The following is a 23,700-nucleotide window of genomic DNA, read 5'->3' on the forward strand; positions in this document are numbered from 1 at the left end:
GTGGGAGAAGAAATTATTAGAATACAAGGATTTACATCATTTCTCACTTACATCTCATTACTTGTTCATTTGTTTAAGTTTATTCGGGGCCTTGTGCATTTGCGTACATGGCCTCTCTGATTCGTACTAACACAGGAGATTGACTTTATGCATACATGTTTTGACTATGAATACTGCCCTAAACTTTTGACTTGTCAAGTTAATGGACTTATGACTTATCTCTTTGTTTGCTGTCTTCTTTAATGATTATTGCCATTTGTGTTACTTTCTCTGCAGTTACTTTTTTATACCTTCAAAATTGTATCCTAGTCCTCATTAGCTTTACTGACCCCACTTTTTCAAACCATGTCAAGTTCTAATTTACATTATTTTTATCCGTTTACTTTTGTCTGAATTTGTCTTTGCGTTGCACTTCATCATCCAGCATATTTGATAATGCTGCTCTGAGGAGCTTCACAATTTTTCTATCATCAGCAAGGGTTCAGTAAAAAATGTGAAGTCCGATAACCTGTACTTTTGTTAACAATCTGAGTTCTATGTTTTGGAACATTTGCTCCCACTACACTTTTCAGGCGACTGATAGAAGGTACCCCAATTTCAAATCAAATGGGAGCACCAAACATTTATGATATAATAAGACTAACCCCTGCACCTCTGTGCTGCCCTTCCGTAGATGTACTATACATAAAATAGAATAAGAGTTTCTAGTATGTCTCCTCGAAGCCCTCATTTCCAGAGCAAGAATGGTACATGAATCAACATGTTTTTTCTTTCTTTTTTTTTAGGTACAACAAAATCTAGTGTCTGTGTGCATCTTTTGTACATTTATGAAACTAATCAGAGCTACTGACATAAAATAGATGAGCCCAGTAAACACAATATGAAGGGGCAGAATTAGCACAAATAGTTTAGTGTTATCCGAAGGTAAACAGAAATAGCTCAGGACCAACAACCAAGTGCTTTTCTTCAAAACATGAACAGGGTGACTAAAGTGTAGACCTGCTTCAGCACAGATAACAGCCCAGCCATACACTCTATTTAAGAGTCAGTCAGTCATTACTGATGTCCATTTATCACTCTTTTACATTCACTAGAGTCTTTCTCATGCTGTAATCATTCTATGTGTGGGTTAGTGAAAATCAATGAAACAGTAAATAGTCATGAAAGCTTCTAGAAGAAATTTAATACAATGATGTCTGTGTGCCTGGGGGAACTGAAGTTTATACATTAAAGCATGCTTGCCTCCGAAACTCTGTTTTTAAATGGTTCAGATGGTGGATAAGATAGTTCAGCTCTGATCATTAAAAATCTTTTCAGTCCCCTCTCACTACTTCATGAAGGTAAAACATGACTAAGAGGTGTTCACTCACAACACGGCCTGTCATAACAAAGAAACATGCCACCCATGTTTGCAGTCTTCAGTTAGCCTGATGATTTCCCTTGGCATGTATTCTTTTCTACCTCCTGTTATTCAAACATGCGACAATCATTCTTGTTATAATTTCAGTTCAGAAATGAGGTGTCAGAGGCATGATCACTTTGAAAGAAGCATCCCTTATTTAGCTACTAAGTAAAACATCTTAAATGCAAATGATAAAATGCAAAATAACTGCATAAAATATCCTTGATGAATAAGCCATGAAAAAATGGTAAAGCAAGGGTAGGGAATAGGGTGTTAGCAGCAAACTACCATCAAAGTATATTAAAGCAGATAACAATCTGAATTACTGTGAAAAAGATAGCAACAATCCTGATTCATCAGGTATCAGAGACGCACTAAATCATTCAGCATATAAAGAATAAAATGATCCAGTTTACAGTAAAATGCTTTCTTTAACTTTGTAGACTCAGCTTTCAGTGATGTAGTATCTATAACATTTGTTTATGCTCAATCAGCAGTTTGAATACTATCTGTTATGCATAAATATTCAGAATGTGTTAAAAGTGTAACATGTACTAATATTTATCTTTATGTTCTTGGAGCCTTAAAATGTGCAACATGTCAGCTTTTTCTCTCATAATACAAATGACTGTTCTACATTATGTTACTTTGCTAATAATATTCCTTCATCTTTATTTCTAAGAGGCATATTTGTTCTTCTCCCTCTTTTAATTTGTTACGTTATTCATGTGCGTGGAGCTTTTCTCCCTGGGCCTCCACTGAAAATGGACCTGTGTCCAGTGGACTATCCCGTTTAACAAATGTAAAATAAAATAAACAATAAAATAATTTTTTTTTTTTGGATTGCAGAATATAATTGTATTTATTTATTTTTTCTGTGACTGTTCACCTGTGCAAAATCCACTGATAGGTTTGAAACTTGTATGCAGCACACTGCAGTGGAAATGTAGCATATTCCAAAGTAATATCATAACATCGCTAGATTTTTTTTTTGGGGGGGGGGGGTACAACAAAGACTAATCCTATAGAGGTTCTCAGTAACATTTGCACCAAACCTACTACACAGGGTAAAGACTCTAGACATAAAACTACTTATGTTGCGGCACTTACAGGTAACCTTCCTAAAGCAGTAAGACCTCCTGCATGGCACAATCAAAAAAAGGGTCCTCAGCCATCACATAAACCCTCCGATAAAGCACTGCTCACAAGTAGACATAGTAACACTGTATCAAATACTTCTACTGCTATGCCCTTAAGGCAAACCAGTGCACAACCAATTTTACCGGTCACTGGTGATTGTGAGGCACATTGATGTCCCCCTCACCAAAGTAAGGAGAGAGTCATGGTTAGCTGCCTTTCTGGAGCTAGGATCCATCAAGTTACTCAGGCACTTGGGTCACTTATCCACAGGTGCCAGTATGAATCTCTCATAGTCTGGGTGTTAATGACCTGAGATGTACCTCCCTTGACTATATGAAGTGAGACATGATCAAGCTCACTGATTGCGTGTCTCAGGCAGATATGAGCCTGGCACAGAGCAGCATACTACCTTCTCCATGGCTGATGGCACTCTACTAACAGAAAATGATTGAGTTTAACAATTAGCTTTATTACTGGTGTCATTCCAGGAGGGTACAATATTTGATTGCCTGGGAGGACAGGTCACATTGCTCTACTAGGCATGGTCTGCACGTATCCCCTCTAGGCTTTTGTATATTAGCAAAGACCTCTTCCAATCCTTTAGGGCCTTTTTTAGGCAATGTCAAACTGATAAACCTTTTGACTTAACTGAACCTACAAAGGAATATCTGAAAATGGTACTGATCAATGCTACACGTCTTAACAGGAAACTCCATTCCCTGCAAGCCTTCCTCTCCCTGGAGAGTATAGTAATGTACACTTGGTTTAAAGTCACTAAGAGTACTGCAGCAGTGCAAAGTTATAATGGCTTTCACACCTTTAGTACATCTACTGTGCAGGAAGGAACTAAAGGTGGAGGAGGCTCAGTCTATATTAAAACCAACCTCACATCCAGAGTAGTTAAAGTGTATGACCCACTGGAACTCATACATGTGTAACTCACCATAAACAGACTTGTGTACCCTATGCCTCTCCATGTCCTAAGAAACCTAAACTACCTGTCTCATTGTACTAGAGTCCCTCACCATTCAACCCAATATGATATTCATGGGGGATATCAATTACCCCTCTCTAGACTGGGAATCCTACAACACTTTTAATGCACAAGACCTGCAATTCCTAAACTTTGTTAATACCAACATCCTGGAACAGTCAAGTCCATTCTCCTAACAGGGGTTTAAACACCCTTGACATTGCACTCACAAACAAGGAGGACCGATGTTCCTCACCCAATGTAATATCCTCACTTGTCAGATCTGACCATAAGGCAGTACTGCTTGAGATAATTAAATGTGTTGACTCTGTTTAAACCAAAAACTTATATGAACTACTCTAAGGCTAAGCTCTCTTTTTTAAGTGACACCTTGGCTAAATTCCAAGCACCCCCAAACCTAGTAAACACCACAGCATATGCTGAGCTATTTACAAAATCCCTATATAGCCATACTGATAACTATACAGAGTGAACTGTGTCCACTCATATTAAGAATATATAACAAACAGAAAAGACAAGCCACCCTGTCAGAATCAATACCAATTGGTTATACAACAAAAGGAAAAAAATCTTGGCCAAGCATAGGAGGAACAAAGACCAGCATATTAAAAGCCCCTTGACCAATATAAACCAGAAGCTAAGAGGATTAATGGATACCTGAAAGGATAAATTTGAAGAAAAAAATACCTTCTCAGGCAAAGGATAACCACAAAATTTTCTACAGCTATGTTCACAACCACAATGGGAAATACACAACAATGTGCAAAACGTATTGCAATTGACATCACCCACACTGAACTGGAGGCCATTGCCAACCTTTAGCTGGCAGATTTAGATCAAGTTTCTCTCCCGACTCCCTCTGATAGTCCAAAGGAAATATAGCACATACCACAATCCTCCCAACCATTAATAGTGAACAAGTCACCAATGCACTTTTCCAAAGAAAAAACAATGCTTCAATGAGCCCCAATAAAATACCAGGATGCTTACTAAATAGCATGAAACATGACCTCTCTGGTCCACTTGAATTACTTTCCAACTGGAGCCTACAGTCAGATTTTGTACCCAAGGAATGAAAGATGGATACAGTCATTCCCATGCACAAAGTAGATCAAACCAATGATCTGGGCAACTACAGGCCTGTACGTTTGACCAGCCTCATACGCAACACCATGGAAAGAATCATCATGGACATGATAAACAAAGACACGAGTAACTTGCAAATACTGGACCTATCACAGTTTAGCTTTGTTAAAGAAAGGCCATGTCTATTAAATCTGGTGGAGTTCTTTGAGTGGGTCAGAGGGTCGCCGAAGCAATCTATGAGGGCAAGACTCTACACACAGCTTACCTCAATTTGGTCAAGGCTTTTGATACAATAACCCACTCAGGTATTATAGACCAGATCAGTTAATTATGTATATACCCTTTTATCACCCACTGGAAAGCCAACTGACTCTCTGATAGGACCCATAGATGAAGCCACCTTGACCAAGGGCTCGGTACTGGGCCCTCTCCCTTTTGGCATCCATTCCTCTGAAGTGAAAGGAAACAATAAAGGTTTATGGCTGACTATGTTTGCAAATGATTGCAAGCTGGGAGTTATCACAGACTCCCCCAACACTAGTATTCTTAAAGAAAGCCTGCATCTGACTAAATAATGGACCCGAAGACAAGGTCTCAAACTCAATGTTAAGAAATGCATAATTGTACCCTTTGGGAAGTCAACCATCTTGGCTAATTACCATGCTGATAATATGTCCCTAAGAGTTGACCCAGTGTTCACAGATCTGGGTACACACGTAGAGTAGCCTTACCTTCAAATATCACATGGCCACATTGGTGAGGAAATGCTTTTATGTTGCATAAAGTAAAAGTAAGGTCATGGCATTTAGGTCCAGAAGCATCATTATTCCACCATACTATGCCCTTATCAGACCAGTCATCGAGTACAATGTTCCCTTTGCTATGCACCTGACCAGGTATGTACAGCAACTAGAGTGACCTCACAAGTCCCTTACAAAAAGATTATATTCCACAACAGACTTGCCATATGCAGAGCACCTTAAAGTCCTTTTTGAGAGATGATCTATGCCTGCCTTACAAGTCATCTACCAACCCCTCACTTATGAACCTCCTGCATATTCATAAGTCAAACAGTATCAGAAATACAAGGTCTAGGGACCTGAATTTTGTCTTTGATTTAAGCAGAATATGCTGAAGAGACATATGTATCTCAGATACTGCCCCTCCTATGGAACAGGCTTCCCAGCCATGTGAAGTTGGGTTTATCTCTTAACCAGTTTAAATGCTACCTAGACTAGTGAATGGGGAATAGAAAATTTACAATGGGCCTGGTACCCATGTCCCTTATTACCAGAGGTAGCTTGCAAATGCCTTGCCCTCAAAGTCCTATTTGGATACAGGATGCCATAGTTCTTTCAGGAAAACTTGGCTAGACTTAGAAAGGCCCCCAGTTTGTTAGCCTAGTAACAATCTAGGAATCTATGTATATACTATAAATATTGTGAGCAACTTTAACGTTACAGTTATCTCTGTCCCTGCAACTTTTCTCCGTAAGTAGCATATGTTTGTTTCAGGAACCTTTAAAATGTTTGATTTGCATTTGTTTTTATATATTGCATGCTTCCTGAATATTTACATTGCTTGTTTTTTTTTTCTGTACTATGCCTGAGAAATGTGTTTGGACAAGCCTATTTAGCTATCAAATAGAAAGTAAACAAATAAATATAGTTCAACTAAAATAGATCAACATAATTAAAGTGGTTTGGGCTCCATCCACTTGTTAAACTGAATGACTTAAAGTGCTCCGGGACTGAGAAACTGTATTCATATAGGTAGGAACTAATTTCCTGTTCTAAGTTTTTTCCTGTTAAATAAATATTAAAGCTTGGCACCCTCTAATAAATCCCCTTTCACCTCATGTAAAAGTGAAAACTACAGATGTACCTTGTATGCATTTCCATTCAGATTCCCACACTGATTTATTGGTTTGGATTTCCGAAGCATACTGTTTAACTGCTTAGCATACAACATTTTATGATTTTCCATCCTGGATAACTGCCTGTAATAATTGTGCACTTAAAATAGCGCTGCAGACACATTTCTGTGCTTACTAAGCTGCTCTGTAATCTCATTAAAAATTATTATTTCAACTGGAGACACTTCCACATTTGTGCACAACGTGCCCTGACTCACCCTGCAGAGTATGCAGGTTTGACACATTAAATTCATTAACTTGTATCTCTGAGTACATAAATAGACCATAGATGGACAAATAAATGTTCACATTGTTGATGCCACATTACTCCAAAGAACTACACAGCAATGCATAGGAGGACTAAAGAAAGGCATTTAACAATCCCTGCAATTAGAGCAAGCACATATTCTAAAAAAAAAATGTATGGCTGTTCAGTCAACAAGCCATGGATTGAAGAGTCAAGGCAAATTTCATTTTTTTTTTTCATTACTGAGTAAAATGGTAGCTGTCATCTTCATTGAAGCTCCATCATAGTACTGATTCAAGAGTGCACTTCAAGCCATTGGGGGGGGGGGGGGCTGCTAATGGTGTTAGTATCTTCATTACTGATGGCAATTCCTTTCTATATAGGACCAGTGTGTTGATTTAGCAGATTAGAAGACCAGTACAAATATTTGTTGTTGATAAATTCATGCATTTCTGCATTAAGGATAAGTATATTTACATATTTGTGAGTGCAATAGCAATTAGCAGGGCCTAAATTAGTCCTTGAAAATATCATAACACCATTGAGAACATTATAATAACATTATGAAAAATACTTTGAAAGGCATGCTGTAAAATATAAGATTTTTATATAAATGTGCATGTCTTGACATTTCAGAATGCTACTACACATCATCACAACTTACTGTCATACCAGCTTTACTGTCCACAAAATAATCCAAACATAACAAAACAAATACAAATGTTGAATTCCAGTCAGAACTTTGGCATTAAAGTTACAGAAACTCCTTCCACTGAAACCATACCTAGATACTGAACAAACTTACTTTTCTCATCACACTTTGACAGAGAAAAAACTTAAGCCATGATAAAAAATGTTTAAAAAGTGACTGAAAAAAGCAATTACAAACAAGCAAGCAAACAAAAAGAACAAAGCAAGTCTCTATCTATATCTATAAAACTGTTTATATATCTATGTCTAGGTTTATCTATCCGTCTATACATTTGTGTTCTTATAATTTTTTAAAGAAACTAAGCAAGCAATAAAGCCAAACAGTGTGAGCACTACTGGAGACATGATGGCCCATCCAGGGGTGGTGCGTGGCCTAATGACACAGGAAGAGGGGCCTCTTCATCCATGGAATGTCCATTATCAACATCTATAACACCCACACTGGAAGGCATTATTGCAGTTAGATAATGAACTGTTAAATTATTTTATATTTTGTTATTAAAATATACGTTTTTATACATTTTTTTAAATAGTTCCTCTACTTAATGTTTCAAAGTTGCATATGTATTAATTGTGTGAGGAATATTTTACATCTAAAATATAAGTTATAGAAATATTAAATGTTTATATATACCACACACACACACACACGCACACACACACACACACACACACACACACACACACACACAAGTGCCCAGCAATTACAGCCACCTTTTTGACTGAATACAGCTCAGATGGTTTCACCGTGATCAAACGAATGTAAGGCACTGCAATACCCCAATGCTTCTCAACTATTCCTGATTGTAGATAATGTCCCTGTTTTTTTCTTCATGTTTTGTAGTAAGCCTCAACAGTGTTTTATTTTTCTAGTAAATCACTTAGGATTACAGTCACTCAGTACAGCTAGGCATACATTTATACTAATTGTTCAGATAATGCACTGCGGTGGAAAGTATTGTGCTCTATATAACATTGCCCCCAAGTATATTGTTTCCTAAGAATTCTTGAGCAAAGAAACTGAGAGCAATGTGTTCTCATACCCACCTTACACGCAGACACACACTTTCATTATTTAATTATTTTTTTTCACCTCACTGAATACCATTAGGGGTAAATTAAATGGTAATTCCTAAAAAATGCAGCATCTGATCTTCTCTTTTTTTTATTTTACAATCACTAAACATTAAGGGGACATTTAGTGCGCATAAAAAAATGGCAGCCATTTTTTATGGTCTGTGCTTCATTGTCAGCTTAATATGTTGCCATGAAATGGCAGACAATCATGCTTTTACCATTGTCTACCTATAAATCAATGGCTACAGCAGAATCTTTATAGTCCAATAGGGTGTTGATGTATGGTTTGCTCATTATCTATATGTTCCCAAAGCCTACATCTTCGGAAGTAAGTGAGATTAGTTTCCTAAATGTTGTCTTTCTCAAAAATGATCAGCAGTGTCAGATTTAGGATACAAAGTAACTAAAAAGCAACTAGAAAATGGGTCTATATTACAAGACCAAAGACGTATTCTTTCAAATGCGTCTTGGTCAAACATAAAAGGCTGAAAGCGCAAAATATCGAAGTGGCTGTTAAGCGAATTCTTTCCCTGGGAAAGAATTTGCTTTGCTGCTTCGGTACTTTGCCATTTTCAGCACTGTAGTTCCATCTTGCAGTTGGTATATCTAACTAGAGGTGTGTGGGGGGCAAAGCCCCCCACTTTATGTAATGTTTGAAATTTTTTACTTATTTTTTTGTTGTTGGAACAGCAATTTTGTTTTGACACTTCAACATTGTAAGCTTTGCCTTACATAGGGTCGATTAATCACTGTTTGCTTTTTTAAGCATTCAGTGATCTAATATAGACCCTAGAAAACACATAAAAAGTATGGCTTGCAGGATAGCAAGCCCATCTACAACCCTTCTCTCCCTTTACTTGTGCTAATAACTCTGACTATATCCTGCATTGGCAAGAGAACAAAATATATATTTTATAGTATATTTTTACATTCATTATTTTCCCTTCTCTGTGCAATCCTAGTCCACTATTGAAAATTAATGGAAACAAAATTTAGGCATAAGACAACTGAGGAAATACAACCAGAGTAAAACACACACAGGCAACAGACTTTGAAGAGCTGTCTTATGAGGGCATAAGGGGAAACCTGAAAAAAAATTACTTTAAATGTCGATGGCTCCAAAATAAAACAAAGAAAGGAGAATACATTAAAATATATTAGTATCAGATATAAAAATATGCAGTGTATGTAATTTTAGAAAATGGCCTGATCATAAATGTAGACGGTGAGTTGCCAAGTGCACCTGAGGAATGGTCAAGTGTGCTTCAATAGTTTGAAGGTATATACATGCAGCAGGGAATGGGCTTGCAGGAAACGCAATTTATTTACATTTGTTGACCAGGAATGTCTAAATGGGGAGAGTTAATTTTCATTGAAGGGTAAGGGAGAAAAGCACCACAATATAGTAAAAAGAGTACAGACAGCTGGCCTGTGCTATACATTAGAAATAATATACAGTTAGTGCAAATTTTTGTACATCTTCTGGTGGAATGGTATAGTAATTAAATCTTATGTATACAGTGAGTTACACAATGCAGCAAAAGTGGTATTTAGGATGTGAGGTATTATTACACAATTCAGTAAATATAAGCAGGTAGATTAAATGCATGTCTCACAATTTAGAGAAATGTGAATCATATATATCAATCTCTTTTAATCCAAAGTAATAGCAATAGCAATGATACACATCCAAGGCAACTACAACATTATTTTTCATTTTATCACAGAGGATTGCAGGCTGTACAGAAAGAGTGATGGTATTTACTTGGAGTAATTTTAATAGTGTGGGAGCTATTTAAGTATTAGGGGTGTGACAACCCACCACCGAGTCAGTAATCAAGGAGTCAGAGTCCTCACTAGGTTAATTGGGAGGATGGCAAGTACACACACAGTACTTCCAGATGCAGCTCTCTGTATCATGTGAAATTTCCCTTAAGAGCACACAGAGACCACAGTCAGTCCGGGGCTGGTTTCTCCCTCTTTCCCCAGATCCCCAGTAAGACTTCCCACTGGCACAGCTATAGAGTTGCGATCTCAGCTGAGAGGACAAGCCATGACCTCCAGCATCCTCTCTGCCCAACCAGTGCTTTGTGGCCCTGCCCAAGTAGCTGACAAACGCACTCTTTAAGGTTCGATTTACACACACACACACACACACACACACACACACACACACACACACACACACACACACACACACACACACACACACCTGGGAAAGGCTGGCACAGATTTACCAGCTATGCCCCCTTCTGCACAGACTATAAGGCAGTTTATACTGCCACCAGTCACTCCCTATCAGCTACTTTAAGACCCTTAACAAAGGGTGTTCAATCTTCTTGTCTAATATTAATATTAATACAAATGGTAGTTTGACCAAGAGCAAGGCTATTAGGAGTGGCCCACATAGTGTCATCAAATAAACATACAAGTACTTTCAAAACTTAAATAGCTCTACACTGATCAGCCACAATGAAAGGGTTAAATATATTTAATAATAAATAATAAAAGAAAAAGACAATACTAAATATATATTCACAATGACATCAGAGTTCAAAACCACAGGAAATATTTAATACAACATTGTAAGACAGACTCAAATAAAGAAAAACATCTAAACTAAGCTTTACTATATTCCTGACTATATGTAAGAGAATTACACTGTTCCCTAGAAACTTGCTTCATTATAGAAAGGCAGATGTATGGTGAACAGGTCTTCTTGTTGTCAAGTCCAAGACAGAATACAGAGTGCTCTGTCTCACTAAGAGGTATCTCAAATTAATATCTCAAATATTACTACTGAGATAGCTTGCAGAATTACATCACTTCTTGTCATCTGATTCTAGTTCACAGGTGAAACCCCCACTGCTGGAAGCTGGCAGAAGTCAGCATCTACCTGTGAAAATACATAGACCTCAAATATTTGGCAGATGCTGGAAGTCATAAAACAATTGCATTCCTTCTTGCTTTCAAGCCTAATAATTAATTCACCCTAAAATCAATTCAGAAAGGTTCTCAGCACATAGTCTGTCTGTAGCTGCAATGAAAACTGAAAGATACCATCTTTTATTGCGTGGCCAATAAAGTAACTTAATTCCAGGTATTTTTCTAAATTTTACTAGACTGAGGTCGACCTCCTGTATCCCAGTCTCTACTGATAAAATATATACATTTAAACAGTTACAATAGTGCATGTACATTTCAGTTCTTTTCCCAGAGGGCACACTGTGGTTACATTTCAAACGGCACTCTGCAAATGTCCTTTTCAACACATGCATCTTACAAGCAGTTTGATATACACATAACATTTGTAACACAAGCATCTCATATAAATTATTTCAATATTTAGCGATAACATATAATTATTTACAAAATTCCAGCTAGCTGGGCTGCCAGTATCTCCTTTTGTCACACTTCTTCCCCCCTTCAAAGACTCAAGCTAATTTTTCAAGTGACCCTTGAGAAACATTGCCTGAGAGGAATGGGATCATCTGGGAATACATTACCCCACTCCCTGTCATGAAATCCTGGCTACCTTTACATTGCTGACCTTATTACAGTGTTGCACTGTTATATCATATGCCTGCTACCCTAGGCTCCACTACAGTAATTTGGGATTTTGCTGGCAGGCTCCCTGTAGCCATTAGCTCCCCCTTAGACTTCTCTACCACCTACTGCAAACACTTAGCACTATGGCCTCCCTATTATTGCAAGGTTTCTTCATGATAACATGGTACAGTTGGTGCCCATGCCTCCTGCCTAGCAGTTCTACCATGTAGTTAACATCACCGACCTTCCTTACTATTTTGAATGGTCCCTCCCAAGCTGCCTGCAGCTTGTTTTGTCTGAGAGGAATGAGAAACATAACCTGCTACCCCATAGCACATTCTCTAGGTCGAGCATTCCTGCCATACTAGACATTTTTCTGTTATTGGCCTTCTGCCAGGTTGGCCTAGGCCAAGCCCATGGGTTCCCTGAGGGTTGTCCCGAGGTTTAGGACATATGCCATAACAGACTTCTTGTGGGATTCTCACTCACCCACCCACTAATTGTGGATCAGATTTAGAGGTCTCCTCACCCTATGCAGATACAGCAACTCAATGGGTGAAAAACCTGTGTATTCCTGGGGCACCTCTCTGTAAGCAAACAGATGGGGCAAATATTTTCCCACTCCCTCAAACTGGTCTGCAAATACTTGTAGTATGGTCTTTAGAGTAGAGTTTAAACTCTCCAGAAGAACATTAGTCTAGGCATCATAAGGGGTGATCTTTTGGTGCTTCACCCCACAGTGCTCCCACAGATAAGTCAGCAGGTCTGACATGAAATTGGCACCTCTGTCAGTCAGTATTTCATATGGGAAACCTACACTGCTGAAAATTTCTAACAAAGCAATTACCATCTTCTCTGCCTCGATGGAGGATAGAGCTACCACCTAAAGGTATCTGGTAGCATAATCTACTACCACTAGGATATACTTCTTCCCTGTGAAACGTGGGGTACTTAGAGGCCTCATAATATCCATAACTACCCTCTGAAATGACTCCTCAATCACAGGAAAATGCATCAAAGGAACCTTGACCTTGTCTCTTGCCTTGCCTACTTTTTGGCACTGCTCACAGGTCCTGCAGTACCCTGTTATATCCCTGAAAATCCCAGGCCAATAAATGTCCTGCATAATATGTCTCTTGGTATGTTTTATGCCCATATGACCTGCAAAGGGAATATCAAGGGTTATGGCCAGAAGTGCCACACAGTAGGCTCTGGGCACTACCAGCTGCTGTACTACCTCTACCCTCTCTCAGGGGTCCACTCTCTATCCAGTAACCCTTTGTCCCAGTATACAGATTCATCCTTTCCTTGAGAATCAGTCTCCTCCCTGGCTACCTCCCTGAAGCCTTGTAACGTAGGGTCTGAGAGCTGAGCCTGTCTCAACTCTCTCTTTGTAACCTTTCCCAGCTCTGTTTCCACAAGAAAGTCTGGTATCTTCTGATAGTGGTTCCTCACTGTCGGCCTGGGTACTACTACTCACCTCTGTCCTTGCAGTCACTCTGTCCAAGGGAACATCAGTACCCACCAGCAGCTGTGGCTCACCTTCAGTTTCACTGATATAGGGCAGCTCCCTCCCTGATATAACCACCTCATCAGTCCTGGCTTCAAGTGTGCGGTCTGTTTGGGTCCCCCAGGCTACCAGACCCACATGCTTGTCTCCAAGACTGACTGTATGTAACTGCATGCACACAAGGTACTGCATTATCAGAACCATTACCTATCAGGACATCTGCAGAGATATCCTCAAACACGCCTACTTGCTTGCTTCCTTTTCCACTCTCCCAGTCAAGGTGAACCCTTGCCAAGGTATTTGGAATAGGGTCCCTCGTAAAGCTCTGACTGGAGTAGACTGCCCAAGCAAGTAAGTAATGCTCCTCTTTAACTACTGCAGGCTTCATAATGGTTAGGTCACAAGCTGTCTGTCTCTTAGCAGTGGCCTGTTTTCCATCTACTAAGATAGGATATAATCTCTTGTCGTAGTTTCATACGCTTGTTGTCTCCAGACAACTTACTGCTGGAATTCTGTCATTCCCATTTACTGGCTCCCCCACCTTGCCTCCGTGGACATATATATGCTACATGGCCCCACTGGTTACACTTAAAATATTTAACCCTTGATACTGGCGATGTACCTGAACTAGTGGCTTCCTCTGTTACTGGTAGACTCTGTTGGGGTGGTTTAGGCAGTCCACCATGGGTTCCCTTAGACCCCTGTGCAGCACTGGGTATCCCTTTCCTGTGTAGCAATGTCCTGCTAGCTAGGTATGGGTCTTCCCCCCCCCCCCCCCCCCAACTCATCTGTGGTATTACATTCTCTATCTGCCAACTAGTTTCTTATGTCCTCATGGAAAGTGCTAAGGGTGTGGTCCATCAGCAAAAGGTCTGCCAGTCCTTCAAAAGTAGTGACCTGACACCCATTCACCCACCTATGAAAATAAGTGTTTAACTCGGCAATATATTCTCACACACTTTCATCTGCATTCCGTCTATGCTCACAAAACTTTTTTCTCTAAGCTTCAGGTGTTAACTTTAAACAGTCTAATGAAGATTTTTTATCTGTATTATAATTTAAGCAATCAGTATCAGACAATATAGAAACAGCAGTGACAGCTTTACTGTGGAGTAATGGGGTGAGTAACTGCACCCAGAGCCCTTGGTCAACATTATACTGTTTACACACCCTTTCAAACATATGAATAAAATTATCAAAATTTACTGACCTTTGTTGCTTCTGGGGTTCAATTATTCCCTTCCCTATTACCTCTATGACCCCGGTGAAGAGTCAACATCTCCTTTTCATGTTGCCTCTGCCTCTCATTTTCTTTGGCTTCCAGATGCCTCAGTCTCTCTGCTGGTTTTATTTCCATTTGATTCCTCTGCTGCAGTCTCTCACTGCTGTTTCTAGTTCCAAATGTTTGGCCTCCAGTTCAAGTCTCTAACTCCAGATGGATTTTTATGCCCTTTGAGGCAAAGTTGAACTGTCCATTTTCTGATATTCACATCCTTAAGGCCAGTCTGGTTGTCCTCCTGGTTGCTGATCTGTGATGTAGCTGTGGTGAAGGCTGAAATCTTTTCTGCTTTAGTCAGGTTAGCATGCATGAGTCCTTTGGCTTGGCACATCTCAGCCAACTGGCTACTTGTCAGCTTGCCATAATCCTCTGCTGACAACCTTGCCTGCTCTCCCTGACAAACTAAGCTAACTAAAAATAAATAAAACTATCGTGATATGAAACTCTGAATGTTCACAGTGTGGCTGCTTGAGAGTAAAAACACCTCCTTTAGTGGCCAGTGTTAACAGGCTACAGGAGTTCAATATCCACATCACTGTATCCCAATATGTGATGTGGTGGATCCCACCACTGCCAGCCAATATGTGATGTGGCTATACCACCACTGCCAACCAATATATGACAACCCACCACTGGACCAGTAATCAAGGAGCCTCATTCCTCACCGCTGGCACCAGTGGGGACTGTACACTGGGAGGAATGACAAGTACACACACAGTATACCCTGATGCAACTCTCTGCATCAAGTGCAATTTCCCTTAAGAGGCACAGAGACCACAGTTTGTCCTGGGTTGGTTTCTCACTTTTTCTCCAGATCCCCAGTAAGACTCCCCGCTGGCACAACTATAGCCAGTGCTTCATGTCCCTGTCCAAGTAGCTGACATAATCTTAGAGGTTTGATTTACACACACACACACACACACACACACACACACACACACACACACACACACACGCACACACACACACATACACCTGGGAAAGGATGGCACAGGTTTACCAGCTATGCCCCCTTCTGCCCAGATTATAAGGTAGTTTCTGCTGCCACCATTCACTCCTTATCAGCTACTTTAAGGCCCTTAACAAAGGGTGTCCAATCTTCCTGTATAATATTAATATTAATACAAAGGATAGTTTGACCAAGAGCAAGGCGATTAGAGGTGGCCCACATAGTGTCACCAAATAAATATGCAAGTACTCTCAAAACTTAAATATCTCTACACAGATCAGCCACAATGAAATGGCTAAATATATTTAATAATAAATAATAAAATAACAGGACAATACTAAATATATATTCACAGGGACGTCAGAGTTCAAAACTACAGGAAGTATTTAAAACAACATTGCAGGACAGTCTCAAATAAATAAAGAAAAATATCTAAACTAAGCTTTACTATACTCCTGACTATATCTAAGAGAATTATACTATTCTCTAGAAACTAATTCATTAGAGCAAGGCAGATGTGTGGTGAATGGGTCTTCTTGTTGTCAGGTCTAAGACAGAATGCTCTGTCTCACTGAGACTTCTCAAATTAATATCTCAAATATTACTGCTGGGATAGCTTGCAGAATTACATCACTTCTTTTCATCTGACTCTAGTTCACAGGCAAAACCCCACTACTGCAAGTTGGCTGCATTTAGCATCTACCTGTGAAAATACATAGACCATAGACCTCAGATCTTTGGCAGATGTTTAAAGTCATAAAACAATTGATTTCCTTCATGCTTTCAAGTCTAATAATTAATTCACCCTCAAGACTCTGTGTCTTTAGTTGCAATGAAAACCGAAAAAGATCAACTTTTATTGTGTAGCCTATATAGTAATTTAATTTCAATTGTTTTTTTCTAAAATTTATTAGACTGAGTTTAACTCTTGTATCCCAATTTCTACTGTTAAAATATATACATTTAAACAATTACAATAATGCATGTGCATTTCTGTTCTTTTCCAGTAGGATACAATATGATTTCAAACAGCACCCTGCAAATACCCTTTTCAACACACGTCTGTACACGCCATTTGATATACACAACATATAGTTCTAATAAATTTGTAACGCAAGCATCTCATATAAATCATTTCAATATTCATCAATGACATATAATTATTTACAAAATTTCAGCTAGCTTGGTTGGAAGTATCTCCTTTCTTCACAGGGAGTACTTTACATGACATCCTCTGGGCCAGTAACTAAGGAGCCTCGATCCTCACTGCTGACAGCAATTAGGGATGGTCACTTGGTGGTGCAGCGGTAACGTTGTTGCCTCACAGCAAGAGGTTTTCCCATTCAATTCTCGGCTGGAGTGTGGGGATTGCCTTCTGTGTGGAGTCTGCATGTCCTCCCTGCGGTTGGGTGGGCATTCGAAAGACATGCATAAATGGGCGTGCCTTCATTGAAGGTTGGACATCAAGCTAGCACATCAGTATTCATCAAAATCTACTGCCAATCATTAGCCGACCGGAGTTCTGCTGTGGCGACCCCTAACCTGGAAAAGCCGAAAGACAACAACAACTTGGAACAAAAATAGATACACACAGTATTTCCAGATGCAGCTCTCTCCAACAACCACAACTTCCCTTAAGAATGCACAAGGAACCCACTCCCATCCTGGGGCTGGGTTTCCCTCTCTCTCTCTCTCTCCAGGCCCCAAATAAGACTCCTCACTGACACAGCTATAGAGTTAAGTCCTTAGCTGGGTGTTTCAGGCCAAGTCTTTCACCACAGTCTCTGTGGAATCAATGCTGCCAGTGTCTTTGTTCAAAGTAGGTGACACACACTCTCTTTGAGCTTTGGTTTTCCCACACACACACGCACACGCACATGCACACACACGCACACACACACACACACACACACACACGAGTAAGGATTGCACAGCATTACTAATCTTTCGCCCAGGCTGTAAGGTAGATGCACTGCCACTAGAACACCCACAAAGACAGCTGCTCTAAGGCTCTTACCAGGATACCCAATTATATTGAGTGAAATTAATACTAATATTAATGGTAATGTTCACCAAACAGTCAGACTTTTAGTAGCAGCCACAGTGTCACCAAACAAGTATATGTACTCTCAAAGGCTAAAATATTCTCCAAAAGGCCAGCAACAATTAGAAGTTTAAGTATATTTAATAATAAATAATAAAAACATGAAAATACTAAATACCTATTTACAATAAACACGAGTTTCAATCACAGGAAATATTAAAAAATAACACAGATGGAAAGGTTCACACAGATACAGTAAAATAATACTTAACTATTCTCACAATATTTTCCTGACTGATATAATGAATTACTCTGCCCTAGTTCACTCACTAAATCAAGGCAAAATGAAGTGGGTAAGTGATCTTTCTTTGCCAGTTTTCACAAAAAGACTGCTGATGCTAAATGACATCTCTCACTAATATCTAAATATCATTTCAGTGCTGGCTATAGAATGACATCACATCTGGTCACCTGATCTGGTTCCCATTCCACCCCTTTACTAGAAACTTGAGCCAGGATCTTGCACATGCGTGTCATATTATACATACACAGAGCTTTGCTAAGATGTGTTACAGCATCTGGAAGCTGTAAAACAATTTTACCACTTTCACTCTTCCTACAGAGCTACTAAGCCAAGCTTCTCAGACATTTTGTCTCTGGCTGCAGTCAGACCTGTGAGATACAATCTTTATGGTCTAAACCAGGTAATTCAATTTCAAACTATGTTAGCTGGACTGAGATAAACTTCTTCTTTTCCAGTATCTTCTGCTACAATATATTCATTTCAACAGTTACAATACAGTCTGACATACAGGTGTATTTCTTTTCTGTCCAGCAGAACCCACTGTTGCTACATTTTTAATACAAGCAGCTTTACAAATACATTTTCAACACAACTATCTGTACAAATCAGCTTGATATACAAATAACATATAATTCTTTACAAAACTCCAGCTAGCTGTACTGGCATATATTAGACATCCACTGCCCTACTCCTCATGGCATAGTTGGCACTACCTCACATCATCACACCTTACACCAGTGAAAGTAGGATATGGGGAGGTAAAGCGATGATTGATGGGAGAAGCTCTGATATGATAGATTTAAGGGGAATCAAAAGGATATAATGGTGATTATTATAACAAGGGTCAGAAATGGTGGCGCTGGAGGTTTTAGTTATAATAGGTGCTTAGATGTTTATGGGAGATGAAGATGAAAGGATTGTGGTGTACTTATGGAGTATGGAAAGGGGTGGCTTGCACTCAGTTTACTTTTGAAAGGATAACATGCTAGTGTCAGGAAAAAAAAAATATAAGAATAATGCCACACTCTTTTTCCAAGAAGAGGAATGACCTTAGAGCTAAAACATTTAAATATGTGGATGGTGCAAGACCTGTACAACAAAACCTGCTCCATTGAATCTATCAAATCTGCAGATCAATTTTCATACTATTCCAGTCATCGTTTCCATCAGTTATGAATTAGAAAATCAAACTGTTAAGAGTAATATTATAGTCTAGAATTTGTCGCACCTAAAAACAACAAAAAAAAACCATGATTCCTTTCATCAATTATGATTTAGAAAATCATCATTCTGTCAGGTATTCTGTTATAGGTTCATAGGTGTCTACTAGGCTAATGGCCCTGGAGCCTTCACAAGCCTAGCCCGTAGGATTACCCTGGCATTGTGCCACCCGACCTTGGTTCCCAGTGCCTCTGTGAAGTAGAGCTACTGGAGTGATCCCCGTGGTGAATTTTCTGTTTCCCATTCATTCATCAAGATTTCTCTTGAAGAGGGCCAGTGAAGTGCTCTGTTTGACATATATGGGAAGTTTATTCCATAGCATAGGCAGTCTCTGGGTTATGAACTTGTCCCTCCAGCATGCTCTGTTGATTGTGGTAACGAGGTTGAGTCTCTGTAGCATATGGTGCGTAGGGATAGTATTTCTTTAGACGTAGCATTTCTAACAGAGCTGGGTCAGACATGGCTTTGTAAGTTAAGCAGAGATCACCTCTAAGTAGGCGATATGAGACAGGGAATAGTTGGAGTATTTTTGAGTCTGTCCGTATAGGACATGTGTTTAAGGCCTAGAATCCTCTTTGTGAGGTACTTTTGCAGCCTCTGCAGTTGTTGCAGATGTCTAGTGAGGTACATGCCAAATGGGGCATTGTACTCGATGACTGGCCTAATGAGGGAAGAGTACATGGAGACAATGACCTCTTTCTTCCTAGATGCAAAACCCTTAGTATAAGATGTGCCACACAAAAGGACTTTTTGACCACAGTGGCAATGTGGTGGTCGACAGAGAGGTTGCTGTCAACTTGTGTTCCCAGATCTCTTATAACATCTTCTGTGTTCCGTGGACTACCATTCATGTGGTAAATCATGGGACCCAGGACTGAACCCAGTTGGACTCCACTCATGACTGGTCATCAGTCTGACTTGTAGTCAGCTATTTTCACACTGTGGGTTCTATCTGTGAGCCAGTTTGCAACCCACCTAGTGATATAGGGGTTGATGCCTAGCTTACTGAGTTTTTATATGATACCTGAGTGGGGAATGGTATCAAAGGCCTTGGCCAGATAAAGGTAGGCTGTGTGAACCACCTTGCCTTCATCCACAGCTCTGGTGACTGACTCAAAGTCATCCACCAAGTTGAGTAGGCATGATCTACCCTTCACAAAACCAAACTGTGTGAGATACAGAGTTTGGAGATTCCCTATATCCTTGTTTGTTAGGTCTATGATGATGTGTTCCATAGCATGCATATCAGACTCGTTAGGCTAATGGGGCAATAGTTCCTAGGGTCTGTAGTCACTCCTCCTTTGTGGAGAGGGATGACTGTAGCAGTGCACCATTTGGTAGGGAAAAAGCCTGAGGTGAGGCTGTGATTGAACAGGGCACACAGTTGAGGTGCCAGTTCACTATGTAGTTCATGTAGCACACAGTCAGGGATATTGTCAGGTCCCATAGAAGCTGTATTCTTGCCCTTGGACAGTGGCGTTTTAACCTGTGCAATCAGTAATACTGGGTGCCTGGCAAACTACTGTTAATGTGATAGGTCCTTTGGGAAGGGAGAGAGGAGTAAAGTTGGCACTTAATCTGTCAGCCAGTATATTGGCAATATCTGTTGGCTCGGTATAGGAGGTACCATTGTGCAGCAGCTCAGAGCAAATCTGGGAATTGCCATGGAGATTCTTTACATAACTATAGAAGGCCTTGTGGCTGTCTTTACTATCTGCTGCAATTCTGTTTTCATGGCTAGCTTTAGAGGATTTGATGAGGGATCTCAACTTTTTGTTGAGGCTGATAAGGGATGTTTTTCCAGTCTTGAGACTTCACCTTATTCTGCATCATTTTCCTCCTTCTGTTGTAGAGTATGTTCATGGCAGGGGACCACCAGATTGGCTTCCTATTTTTGGAGGAGAGAGTCTTGTTTCTATTGGGTATGGTGAGATCCGTGCATTTGTGTATGTGCTCGTACATTGCATTGTTGTATGATTCAGTGATCATGCAACTATTCCCCATTTGTATGGGTGCCTTGAAGTTAGCCACCTCTGTTTTTAGGAGCCCAAAGTTAGCTTTGGAAAAGTTTTTCATGGTGGTTAGTTTAGTGGGGTGGGGGAAGGATGTGGATTTCCAAGGTGATTAGTTTGTGGTCGGATCAAACCAGGGAGGAGTTGACTATTGCTGTAGATGTTGCTACCTCTAGTGGGGTTAAGAATGAGCTTGTCCAGGGCATTGGAATTAATGAATTTCAGGAAATGTTGGGCAAGTGTTTTGGTACATAAGTAGTTTTCCCAGTTAACGGAGGGGTAGTTGAAGTCACCCAGTATGAGAGTGTTAGGACTAGAACCTCCCTATTCCCCCCAAAAATAATTGTAATAGCAGAACACTATGTATAATTGCTACACAAGATACATAATTAAAAAGAAAATGTATGTCTGTGGCAATAACTATGCAAAGGGGAATGTAGGAGCATTAGAAAAAGTCAACAAGCTGACAGACATGCTGCTTAACACACTGCAACAATAGAAATACTGAGATGCTCAAAACTGCTGCATCAACCTTGTGAGGTGGGACTCTGTGGATAGGTATGCCTCATGAAAGATGCAGAGGAAAATGTTAGACATAAAGACACTGAAACAGAGAATGGGGTTGTAAGAATAGGACGTCTCTTTGTGGTACTCAGCTGGTTAACAAAGGCATAACTGTAGGTTAATAAACAGTGTAGGATATGTGTTGTGAAGGTAATTTATCATAAGTGCTGTCCTTGGACAACTTTGTTTGCCATTCTTCTCAGGAATTCTTTCATGACGTATATTTATTTTGACTTGACCTTTTTCAGCTATTTTCTGTTCTGTGATATGACCAGGAAAAAATAGGAAAATGGAAGCTGTATGTGCACAGGAAGTGATGCTCATTTCACCTTAAATGGCGAGTAGCCATTAGAAATATTACCCATGTTGTGTCAACACTAGGGATATAACCCACATATATAATATAATCTGTTTTAAAGTAATATGCAATGACACATGGTCATATATGACTCAGAATGAATGCTGCTGAGGAGGGGAGGGTTGCTACATGGGGAATACTGTATTTCAGACCAGTCCCTGGTACTTTATGTTATGGATTTCCAAAAGCAGAATTACTTACAATCTTTGTTATAAAAAGGACAATGCCCACAGGCATAAAGAGTTTAGTTTTCAAAGGTTGGAACAGATTGCTATATGAGTTAAGTTTTCTAAAGGCTGTAATTTGGCACACCTGTTACGCAACCACAAGAACCCTTCCTTTGGCAGCATCCTTTCTAGTTTACTGTACATTTCATCATTTAGTCTGTCCTATACTAAAAATATATTTTGTTAATGCAGTTTATAAAGTATCTTTGTGTTAAAAATTATTTTAAAGTCATTAATGATGGACTGGGAAACATATCCATTGTGTGGTTTTCAGTTCATATAGTTTCTTAAGCAATATACAAAAGATATTTTTAAATGAATGACTTTCTTGCATTCTGATTAAAAAATGCATCTTCCAGATAAAACAAAAAGACCTGGGCAAGAGTGTGGTAAAATAACATAGAACAAACATCCACTCCATGCAAGCCAATGATTACATCGGGAGGAAACAAACCATTGATAAAAAATCCACCATAAAAAACAATCCAAACCAAGTGGTTAAGCATTTTCATCCATAAAAATAAATAAGACTTTATAAGACTTTATCAGAAATAACTAATTTGTTCACAATCAATGAACATATAAGTTTCCTGTAAAAAACAAAAAAAAATAGCTTCCTTAGAGTCACAGAACCACTTGTTTATATACCAAAGGGCTATTTTTCATTGCCATTTGTTCTTTGTGTTCTAGTTTTTACACTAGCAAAACTGAAAGATTATATAAAATAATTTATGAGCACTATTATGATATTGGTAGAAATAATATATAAGAATGGCCTATTTAAGCATTTGGTGGTATGTAAAAATTTTAGGAAATTCAACTTCAGCATTTTGGAGGTCATGATTCCTGAACTGAGATGTGTGGGGGGGCATGGGGGATCATGTTAGAATATAGGGAGTTTGTTTTGCTAATTGAAGTTGATTGCTACCCCCCTTTCACACACACACACACACACACACACACACACACACACACACACACAAACACAGAATTCTCTTATCCTTAAATTAAGGGCCACTAACAATGATTACTAAACAAGTTTCATACTCGCAATTTATATCATTTTAGATATTGGTTTATTTGATTGGGATATTATTTGTTTATTTCATTC

This window comes from Protopterus annectens, chromosome 15.part0, assembly GCF_019279795.1.
Source record: "Protopterus annectens isolate FY-2018-M chromosome 15.part0, PAN1.0, whole genome shotgun sequence".
NCBI classification, from domain to species: domain Eukaryota; kingdom Metazoa; phylum Chordata; order Ceratodontiformes; family Protopteridae; genus Protopterus; species Protopterus annectens.